Source organism: Falco naumanni, chromosome 2 (assembly GCF_017639655.2).
Source record: "Falco naumanni isolate bFalNau1 chromosome 2, bFalNau1.pat, whole genome shotgun sequence".
In the NCBI taxonomy this organism is placed as follows: domain Eukaryota; kingdom Metazoa; phylum Chordata; class Aves; order Falconiformes; family Falconidae; genus Falco; species Falco naumanni.
Window position 1 is genome coordinate 120,164,843 of NC_054055.1, and position 11,721 is coordinate 120,176,563.

The 11,721-nt window shown below is 42.4% G+C and overlaps 1 long non-coding RNA gene across 1 annotated transcript in view; it reads right to left on the reverse strand.

Moving 5' to 3' along the window:
• Window positions 1-3,214, reverse strand: part of LOC121083130 — a 29,261-nt gene extending 26,047 nt beyond the window's left edge. Inside the window, exon 1 of the long non-coding RNA XR_005826244.1 lies at window positions 2,731-3,214. This is a non-coding gene — a long non-coding RNA (uncharacterized LOC121083130). The remainder of the gene's footprint in view (window positions 1-2,730) is intronic.
• Window positions 3,215-11,721: the final 8,507 nt, after the last annotated feature.

The following is an 11,721-nucleotide window of genomic DNA, read 5'->3' on the forward strand; positions in this document are numbered from 1 at the left end:
CACAGGGTCTGGACAACACATCCGTGTGTATCCAGCCGCCAGGCAATGACCTGCCTTACACACAGATGTATTTTACCGGTACTTTGGGTAAGTCCTGGCTGAGACTTCTGACTGCTTCACCTGGCTTTGTTACTAGCATAATTACCGTTCTTAAATGGTCTATTCAAAAGTCCTTCCTGAAATTCTTTAAATCCGCCATACAGTGCAGACTGGTCAGCTCGGTGGAATCTGGCTCGACAGGCTGGCACATCCTTGCTGGCCCAAACCATGAACGCGAGTCTTCCTCGGGTCGCCTAGAGATCTGCTGCAATTCGTGTTCACCCCTAAACACTACCCTCGGTAATAGCTGCGCTTAGAAACAGTTATGTACCGTATCCTCAGCTAACTCCCATACATAATGTCTTGGTACGTCATGTCCAACGTGAGCATGAAGAAAATTGGAATAAAGCTGTAAAGCTGGGATAAAATAATGAGAGAGAAACTGGTCAGATTTTGTCAGTGGTCTGGTTAACTGCTCTGATTTCTGTAAAGAAATCTAATTCTTGAACAAAACTTCTCATCAGACCTTTAAGATGAGCATTTGAAGAGAGAGACCAGTGGAAAATAAATTCCAAGTCCATATAGAATATTTCACCCATGAAGGGTGAGTATTATGTTTCTCTCATGAGTGTAAAAGCTTCATAAGTCATGACTGCACAGGCATGAATGAATTATGAGGGTTTTTTGCTTTAGTAAAAGGAGCAGGATCAGCATCCGTAGGCAAGACATTCTATTTATTCTATCTCTTTCTTGATCTCCTTTAATTTAAAATTGTTTAAAACTGCCAGTCCTACTAGTAAAGAAATGATCACAAAGAAAAATAGATCAAATTCATTAGAAACACGTAATATGGGTTTCTACAGGTGATCATAAATAACACTGATTTCTGCAAATGATTCTCAGTTCCATTTTTCAACGGCTGGCAGGCATTCACAGGGCTATGTTGTTTCATTCGTGGTGGCTCTTCTGTACCAAATGAGACAGGAGACCTCAGAAAAGAAATAAACGTGGGACCACGCTGCTGAAGACCATCAGATGGGGAGACTGCAGACAAATGGAGCTTTTGCCTTCAGAAAGACTGTTTCGTAATTAGTTCTTTTCCTGAATCAGACAGAAAGCACAAATAACACCACCTCTGAGAGAATAAAATGTTATGAAGTGTGTCAATTGGAAGAAAAATACTGTAAAGTTACATTTAGGGCTGGGTCCCCAGTGCTTTTCATGACAGTGCAGGCTCGCACGGCGCCTTGTGGGAGCTGTAGTTCAAAGTTCCTCACATCCTTCCCCTCCTCACTTGCTTTCCAGAGCCCCCCTGGATGGAGGCAGACCCCAGCACACCCTGGTTTTCCCTGTACCTCCTTGCTCTGTCGTCTGGAGCGATGGGATTCTGTGGAACTGCTTCTTTCCATTCTTCTAATGGAATCCCCTGAAGTTCATCTTTTCCCACAGAAAACTTTCTAGCGGGCATATTTTTCACCTCCAAACTTTCTACCAGAGGGAGAATGACTTAAGAGGGAAGATACATCAATATTATGAGGCAAGAGGAGGAAAGAAAAGAAGGGGAAGTGAAGACCAGGCAGTTATAAGGCTAATAAAGAAGTCCCTGAAAAGTTTTAAAAATAGAGAAATGGTTTTGCTGCATCTGTGCTTCAATGTTTCATGAAACATTACCAAATAAATTGCAGCGAGACACTAGAGGGAACACTTTTGCCTCCAACATTGCTGAAATTTTCGTACTAGCTCTGGCTGACATATCCCTTTCAGAATAATTTTCAAGTTGTTGGTTTTATATCTTATGTTGCAATGCCATCATGGCAAGCCCTCTTCTTCTCTTCCTACGCTCCAGGTGACCTGAGCTGAGGCCAACTCACTGCTTTTGACGGGTCCACCCTTTTCTTATAGATGTTTCCAGACATCCACCTAACCTTTCACTGCTAGTGAACAAATGAATGTATGTGTAACAGGAGGGTGCAGTGTCACCACAGTCCTTGTAGACAAAAGCAGTCACCACCCACTTCCAACTAAGCATATGCTGTGTGAGAAGAAAGTATTGCTCTGCCTTTCCAGCTGTTCAGATGGTAGACACAAGTCCCTGAAGTAAGATGACAAAAAACCCCAAACAACAAAAACCACACGAATCCATTGACCTTTTGCAGAGAACTTCTACAGCTGATGCTCTAGAGACATTGTGCTGCCCACATGACTCCAGAACAGACATTAATTACCTTACTATTATTTGATTTTCTTCATCCTCAGAGTCTTCCCATCCAACTTTAGACTCTACTCAACAGTTCACAGAGTCCCAAACTTGCATTAGGCTGGTTTATTAGCTTCAAATAAGGGTGAATCCCTCTTTATATGAGACAAGCCTTGAACTGGAACTCACTTGAGGAGCTGCCATAGACTTGTAGCCATCTGATGCTGTTTTTCTTTTGTCGATCATGAAAACATTTTTATTTTTGTTGCCTGGTATCACTTTATTCACATTCAGTCAAAGGGCTCCAAAGTACTGTAAGCTTCAGTGTATAAAGAAAAAAAAAGGAAAAAAACCAACACAAAAGCAAAAAAATAGCTCAAGGGAGAAGTCCAACATAATGAAAAATAATGGCAACACACACTTGCGTGAACATAAGCTTTTCAGCTGCCTGCCGATTTTAGGATCAATGAAGTGTTTTAAGGAGAAGAATGTACCTGAAAAGCCACAGCTGATGCCTGTATCTTTCATGCAGAATTGACTCCACTCTTCCACCTCGTCATACAGGGACAGATCACTGGAAATCAGTGATCGTATACCAAGCTGGATGGGTTTGTCTCTTTCCTCTTTCTCAGAAGCAGTTCCAGATCACCATGCTTTTGATCAAAAGGAGGTAGTTTTGTTTGGGTAATTGGTTTCTTGTTCCTAAAACTTCAAGAAAGCAAAAAAGAATTGGTGAAAATGTTTTCTAAAAGCTCAGAAGTGTTTTGGTTCTAGAAGTGTTAGTAACTGCAACAAAAAGCTCTTCCTGAACCCAGTCCTCCAGGCTGTCAACCACTTTTAAAGCATGCAAACATGCTAATCCATGAAAAAAAAAAAATAACCCAGGCTATCCAGATTTCATAATGAGAGTGTTGTGCATGCTGTTAGGAGCATAAGAATGGACAGAGTCCTTTAAACTATCTTTTAAACTCCATCAGATGCAACTAACCCCCAGGAAGATGGGTCCAGTCCACCTAGAACTCATTTTGCACAAATCCTGAAGCACAGGAAAATATCACTGTCAGATGACAGGCAAATAATATGATTAAATTGTGTCTCAGAATAAGCAAGGAGTCTCCAGGTAGCCAAAGGAAAGTTCAGAGACACACAGGAGAGGCATCGATTAGCGACTGAAGCCAGAGAATTAAAAGCTGATCCCAAAACAAAAGGGACATAGTTCAGATTAAAATAAAGATCCCCAAAGGCTCCCCTAGAAGAAGGGTTATTGACAGAGATGGGCAGGCACTATTTCAAAAGCTCCAGGTTAGAAGCACATTACTGTGACCCCCCCCTATGACAATCCTGCCGTGTGCCATGTTGTGGCACAAAGAACTGCTCTGAACGAAGGTACCGCCTGGCCCGAGCCTGCTGGTGTACGCGGAGGGCTTGCAGCTCAAAGGAGCTCTGATCCGGCTGGTGCTGTGCTCCTCGCAGCGCCTGCGGGCTCTGGGAAGCCGGGAGCCGCTGCAGTAGAGTCGCTGTGGCTGAAGCTGCTCATTTTCAAAGGCAGCCTCTATTCAAAGGAACGAGGGGATGGTTAGTCTGGCAGCGTAGTGCCACTTGGCAGCGTCTCCTGGGGGTTCTTGATGGCCACTAGGCCTGAGCTATTAATGATAACATAGTAAATTGACTCTTTGTCACATGGCATTTTCAGGTAGCTCTGAAGTCTTTTTCAAGGATACAAGCCATAGGAGGACTGAAGCCCTGAGATCCTTTTGGCCCACTGCGATGAAAGGACCTGCCGTCCCTGCGTCGCCCTTTGCTTGCCCTATACACTCCACCACATCCAGATGAAAAGACACCGACGTACACTTCCTCTGCTCAGATTATCTTTTGATCATCTCCCCAGCTGCTGCCTAAATTCTCAAACAGGCTGTAGGGACGCAGGCTTGTGGCTGCACCATAACACCAGTGAGAGCTGCAAAGCCACTTCCTGGCAAAACGTTCAGAGGCTCCTGCTTGTGCTGCTCTCCCTGCTCTGATATGGCATGTATGCCTCTTCCTGGGAAGGAAGGGAGCGTAGCACCTCGCAGGCTCCTGACGCGTACAGCTACAACAGGGATGCTAAATATTTGCAAAGAAAACCTTACTCTTAGGTTTGCTTATTAAACAAGAGGCACCATACTGAGCGTTACAAGTCTGCTGCGGAGACTCAGGAATCCCAGGGGATTTCAAAATAATTTCCAAGATTCTCCCGTGCCCCTCCTCCTCCTCCCTGCCAGCTCAGGCTGAAAAGCGAGCTGCCTGGCAGGAATGGCCACGAGGGCAGGCAGAGCTCCTGCTCTGAGTCAGTTTGCTGCCGTAGACTGAGGAGGGTCTTCGATTTGTCTGCTGCTTCGAGGGTTCCCACTATGCTCCTTCCGAGATGCTACCAGACTGGAAACTTTTACGCTGAACACAGCTGGGCATGTTTTATTTTTAGCAGAAGATTAATTAATTAATATGATCTGTGTAAATTTAGGAGCTGTTTAGAAGGCTTCATTCTCAATGCAATATTCAATATTTGCTTAATATCTTGTCAGCTAATAGTTATATCCCCAGACAGGAAATTACACTCAACTGTAGCAAAATGGTTCTTACCATTAATTCCGTCAGAAATAGGGAAAGATTAACTGTACTATGGCTGGCATTGGTTATTTAGCAGTGCACAGGTTATTAGTATGAAAATGCATGAATCTTCTGAAAAATGTATGGAGTGAAAAGGATTGTAATTCCATTAAGCATACACGATGAAGCTAGTCTAAGAAGCGGAAAAAAAAAAAAAAAAGGAAACAAGGTCTTTAACTAGAGACAAATAAAAATTAAAGCCATGAACAGAGTTTATGGATCTTTAGAGACAGACTAATTCTTTTTAAAAAGTCATTTTGACCACTACTCAGATGCTGTAGTATGTCTTTGATCAGGTCCATAACTACTCCAATGCCATCCTTCAACACCCGTAGCCAGCCTTAATTATAATCATTTGTGCCAAATCAGATGCATATACCGTATCAGGAATAACCCACAGTTATATCCAGTTTACTACTACCTGTTCAAAATTCTCTGAACATTTTGCATCCAGGCTTGTGCCATTCAGAGTCTTCTGGAGTCGAAGTTTACTTCAGTTCTGCAATTGATTCATTGTTCCTATGGGATTCTCTATTGTGGAAACAGCAAAACCCTGCCTGTCATACACTTCTTACCCAGTTAATGCGAACTTTTTATATTTAGAAGCAGAAATGAGAAAAGCATGTACCAAAATCCCAAATTGTTTATCTGGTCTTCAGCAGATACAAACCAATCAAAGCAAATAATTTTAAGGCTGCTACTTAAGAGGACCTTTTGCCAATTCAAAACACTGGCTTCCTTTTTCCTTCCTTTTGTTTTACAAAAGCACGTCAAAACTGTTATGATTGACCAGTATGTTCTGTGCAGCTGCACAGCTCTCATGCAGTGATATACTTAACCCAGCATCCTTTCCTACCTCACCAGCATGAGAGTTAATTCCATCATAAACTTCTCCCGGACATCATAAAAACAGTACAGCAAGTCCCTAAAACGGCATTTCGATTAACGTTTACAACTGCCAAAAAATGAACTGGAGATTTAGCTCACACAGTAAAATGGAATAAGCACAGACCGAGGAACTCCGATATCCCAGTATACTCCTGACATTCCTATTACAATGTTTTGCACCTGCCTACTTAATGCTTTTTACTCATTCATGCCTATAATAATTAAACAAACCTGTTGAGTTTATCTCATCCCAGTGCTCACAGGTCCCCAGCTATTCCTCTGCAACACCAGGCAAATGCATCTTGTCCTTGCCTGTGCAATCCATCATTTTGGTTTGACTCATTAGTCTCTGCCTTTTCTTTGAAAGGCAACGTCCTATTAATCGCACTCTCATGCAACACACTTTCCAGTAAGAAATTCCAGAAAACATCAAAAAGGTAGTTAAACACTGCTCCCCCATAAGCATCCCTCAGCTTCAAAGGTCTTATTTTGTCTTCTATAAACTCCGTGGCAAAACTGGAAGTTTTCTGTGGAAGAAAGACCTTTTTGTGCTTTTAGGGCATATTTGCCTATGTGATGAATCAGATACTCATACCCGCAGCTGTCTGCAGAAAAGCCAGAACATCTGGGCAGTACAATGGGCCACCGTGCTAAAATAAATGCCAGGAGCATTATAGCTATGGTAGCTTAACATCACTGCCTGGCAGAAGGGGCAGTTGGTTCAGGTGCAGCATCAAATGGAGGCACAGACCCATCAGGTGAGGTCTACTCCCAGTTTGGGAGCCAGCTTTTTGGGTACAAGCTCAGGGGTCTCTGCAGTATGTCCCACTCGCTGTGCTTATATATTTACCTTAACGTACCAGATGCCAGAAACCAAACTGGTTTGCAACCTTGGAAACTTTGACAGTTAGTGAGAGATGAAGGAGACTTGGTGAATGACTTGCTTCAGCACCTCGTTTTTCAAAGTACATGTACTTTCTCCTGCGAAAATTAGTGTCAACATTAAAATACAAAATGGTTTAAAAAAATTACATAAAAATTATTGTTACACTGTAAAACTATCCTCCTTGAATATCACCTTGATCAGATAGTTGTGCAGGACTAGAAAGACTAAGAATGAATGAATCATACCTTGTTCTTAGCTCTGCATTAGTAATTTGATGCCTCCGTACAGCATCTCGCCTGCATATTAAAGACATAAAGGGGCTTCCAGTTTCTGCAGCCTGCCTCAGGAGAAAGAAGTGGTGCAGAGGGAGCATGTGAAGAAAAGAGGAATTTACCAGATGAAAAGAAGGGGTTGGCTATCTTTAAGCAGGACTTGGAGAATGTAGGACCAAAAGTTTTGATTTGTATGATAAGCTAAAATCAAATGGAGAAAGGAGTGTTGGCAATCACTCCTCCAGTTCATAAAAACTCTTAATATATTAATTTTCTTTCAGCGTTTCTTCAAGCCTCACTCTCCTTTGTTTGTTTGGGAGGCTCTCTGTTGCAAAGTCACTCAGAGCCTCTCATTTCCACATGTCCAGCATAGAAAGTCACCTCACACAAATCTTCTTGCTGATTTTTATTCAAACCTTGTTCCCACGCGCAGCAATGCCAGCTCCTTTGCATCACCAAGGCACATACCTGACAATGGTTAGGCTGGTAAGGACACACAGGAAAAGTATCCCTGCAAAATCTACTCTGGCTCCATGCAATTTGTCTCACAAAACAAATGTATGATGTTGCCCTGATGGCAAATCCAGAACGGTTTTGCTGAATTCAGCAAATGTGAGGCACGGCAGTAAGGGATGAAGGTGGCTCCAGGAGGGACAGCACACAGAGCGGACACGTGGATCTCAGGGTGTTTGAAGCCCATGCCATCTGTTTGCCAAGGTGGCCTTGTGGGTGAGGGGCTCTGGAACAGCTTTCAAGTGGGTGGGATGGGATAAAAGTGAAATTCCTATCTGAAAAGGCAGAACTGAGAGATCAGGGAGAAAAGTGATAAAAAGCATGAAAGGTGACAGTAGTACCTTGTGTAAATGCTCCTGGTTCTTTCCTTTTTCTTTGTCTGAGGTACTCGTTTTTCTTCTGAACACAGTGAATTCCATCTGAATGAGCTACTGAAAATTTTTCCACCCCACTTAGGTTTTAGCACTTCTTTTTTACAAGCAGTTATTCCAACTGATGGGGAGCAAGGAAGGCTCTTGTTATCCATATACACCTGGTAGATCTGCCTCTCCCATGCTTTAGATCCCTGAAGAAATCTATTCACAAAAGCAAATTATCTAACTCTTTCTCTATCTCCCTCTGCAAACTAGAAATATGCACATAAAAAGTTGTAATACAGGCTGACACTTTGTTTACAGCAGACTCGGGCTCCTTATTTGAGGACAAGGGAGTCGGTAAAATAATTCATATTTCTGAGCAGCATGTCAGAAACGCCACTGCTGCCTCTCCTGGCACTGCCCATAAGGAACAGCGCGGGAGGACTGACACAAGTTCCTGAGAAGGATCTTCCCCTTTTCAGGATTTAATTTTGCTGTTAGGTTCCAGATGAAAAATGAGCTCGTGTTATTCTGGTGGGATTAAATTATGGGTTTATTCATTAAATTTATTTATTCATTAAATTTATAAAGACGGGATTGCCTCAGCCATGCATAGGTCTAAGCTGTACAATCCTTTAATGATACACTGCCGAACAGTTCTGCGAGCAGCTCCATTGAATCCCGTGGGATTACCCGTTAGAGTAAGGATTCAGCTAGCACAGTAGGAGGTTACAGATCTAGTTCATAATTTGTAAGGCTGTAGATTGGAGTATGACACCGATAATATACTGTAGCCTGAAGTTCTGGTGATTAAAAAGACATACATTTACGCAGAAATAATCAGAAAATGGCTTCTTAATTAGAAATTTACATGACTATCAGCAAATCGCTTTGAGATCCTTTGTAAATGAGAAGTGCTATATAAATGCAAATTTCTTTCATGGTGTTAATATTATTTATCCATTTAATTGAAAAACACCCAAGACTTTTATTGCATTTTGGTTAGCAAACTACTAAATATGAAGGGCCGAACGCATCCGCGTTGTAAGCTTTTGGAACTAACACAGTTACAGCACCAATGAATCTGACCCCAGTACCCAGAAGGTGCTAGGTTTGCTCGGTGCAGAGAGGAGGTGACTGAGGGGTGCCCTCCTTGCTGCCTCACGGCGGGGAGCGGAGAGCGAAGTGCTCATCGCCTTTCTCGGGTGCCTGGTGATAGGATGCCAGGGAATGGCCAAAAGCTGCATCAGGGGAATTTCAGATATTAGGAAAAAGTTACTCACTGAGAAGGGTGAAAAAGCACTGGAACAAGCTTCCCAGGGAAGTGATCAAGACCCAAACCTGCCGGTGTTGAAGAAGTGTTTGGGCAATGCTCTCAGATATAAGGTTTGACTTTTAGGGTGCCCTGTGCAGAGTCAGGACTTGGACTCGATGATCCCTGTCGTTCCCTCCCAAGTCAGGATATTCTGTGGCCCCAAATATCTATGATGTATTACTGAAAACAGAAAGCAATACAACTTTAATGTAAGAAAGATCATGATCTTACCTAATCCAGGCTCTGCGCCTCCATCATGTAGCTAGGCTACACTTTCCTAGCCCTTGCTCCTTTGTACTCCTAATTTACTTACAAACCAGTTCTGGTAATTTAAAAAGTTTTTTTTTAAAACTGTGGCCTCTCCACTCACATTAATTTCCCAGTTCCATAAAATACTGTCACCAACAGGTTTTCTATATGAAAGTGCTTTCTTATAAGACCCTTCCAGGTTGGAAGACTCAGGAACCCCCTCCCTGGAAGGGTTCAAGGCCAGGCTGGACGGGGCTTGGAGCAACCTGAACTAGCAGAAGATGTCCCTGCTCCTGGCAGGGGGCCTTGGAACTAGATGGTCTTTAAGATCCCTTCCAACCCAACCCATTCTATGATTCTATGATTTTTTGTTTTGCTGGAATGGAGGGAAATAAGAAAGATAGACATTTTAAGGGAAAAAAAACCCCAACCAAACAAGGAGAGTTTAGATCTTTTTTTGCCTGTTTCAAAAAACAGGAGGTTGGAATAAAGACGTTAGATGCAGGGGGAGAAGTGAGTGTTCTCTGAAACCACAGCAAGACATGGAAGTGCATCCATACCATGCATTCTGCTTTGTAGTAACACTTCTCAGAAGGACCAACAAAGTGATCATTACTAATGCTTTTCGGCATTTATCCTGGGAAGTTAGTAACTTGTGTTGTGAGTCTCCCACCTTAACTGTAAGGAGTTTCAGACATGTGAAGCCAGACTGGCCAGGCAGTGCAGAAGGACGAGTGAATGTTCAAGGGAGGCCCGTCAGGGACCTAGGACACCCTTCCCACTCGTCTGCTTTGATTACCAGCTCCTGGAGAACCTACTGCCAGAGGGTCTCTGATGCATTTAACACTATTAAACGTGAAACACCTAAGCCATATTTGCAGCGAGTGACACAACTGTGCCATACTTTCAGAAGGACCCTCCAGGGTGATAGCATGGAAGGTAGAAATCTGTCACTTAGCACACATGGGGAGGAAAAATATAAAAATGGATCATTGCATGGCCACTAAGGATCACTAAGGGAGGTTACAGAGCTGGCTGTACCCTGCAGCACTGGTTACCATAGCAAACTCCTCTTTCTCGTTGAACATGAGGATATGTAAAAGCCTGTTTTTTTTCTGGAAACAGTTTTTGCATTGGTGTTTTCAGAGGAAAAGACATCCCACTTATCTTCAAAGGTAAAAGTAGAAATAACAGTCCAGACACAGGTCAAGGTGTAAGCACTACTGCAAGACATCACGTGCCTATGACACCGAATAATTCTTTCAAAACTTGGAAGTCTCCACAAAATGTAGAATTTCCCATTCTCCACATGCTTTCTCTACTTAGGGATTATTGAGAGCTCTTCAAAATCAAAGCACCTTGAGATGGGATTTGAATGAGCAGAGGGCAGCGGTTTGGTGCAGAGGGTGGAGGGATCAATTTTATTCAAGAACACATTACAGAAAGCATGAAAAGGAGTTCATGAAGTACCTGAAGTTACGTGGAATGGAAGAGAGGAGCAATACTGGAACATATCCAGCGCATTTGCTAGCACAGTGTACTGAAAAATGCTTTCACATCAAATACCACCCTGATGTCTGCTTCCACATCCCATGGCATTATGCAGCTGCCCAAATCAGCACACTGGAGTTGATGCCCATTTCCTAAACAAACAGACACGCAACCAGTTCCAGCAGTACTGGTTAGACTACCCAAAATCAGAAACCGAAACCTCCACGCAGGAGGCAGTAACACACACGCATATTTAACATCAATACCCACACACTGGTTTTGAAGTCCAAACCAAAAAAGATATAGTCTTTGAATATGTATCACAAATGGAGTAAATCACTATGAAAAAGAAAAAAAAAAAAAAGAATGGTAGGAAATGCACAAGTAAAGTATAAAGCTTTTACGGTTACATTCATGCATCGAGGAAGAAAGGCAGTAATGAATATTCCTGTGGAGGATGCGTATTACTGTTTACATCAAAGCAAACGACAATTTAAATGCTAATAATTGCATTCTCTGACAGTGAAGATTGTCTTGAAGGAACAGAATAATAATCCCAAGGGACATTTAGAGATGTATATTAGATCTGGACTGACAACAAATGACCACTGACTCTTTGAAAAGAATGACCAAAGCATTTAAGGATGAATCTGCTGAATTCAATAAACAATTTCCAGGTGATTTCATTAGATAATGAGAACTTATTCTTTACTGAGTTATCAGTAGGTCCTAGAAAAAGGACAAATAGTGACAAGTACTAACAATACAATACGCTGGCAGCATTTGTTTCCAATCCCAAAAGCAGATACAGGATCCTTGCTGCTTAGGAATTGCTGCATTGCATTACATTATGAAGACTGATCTTGATT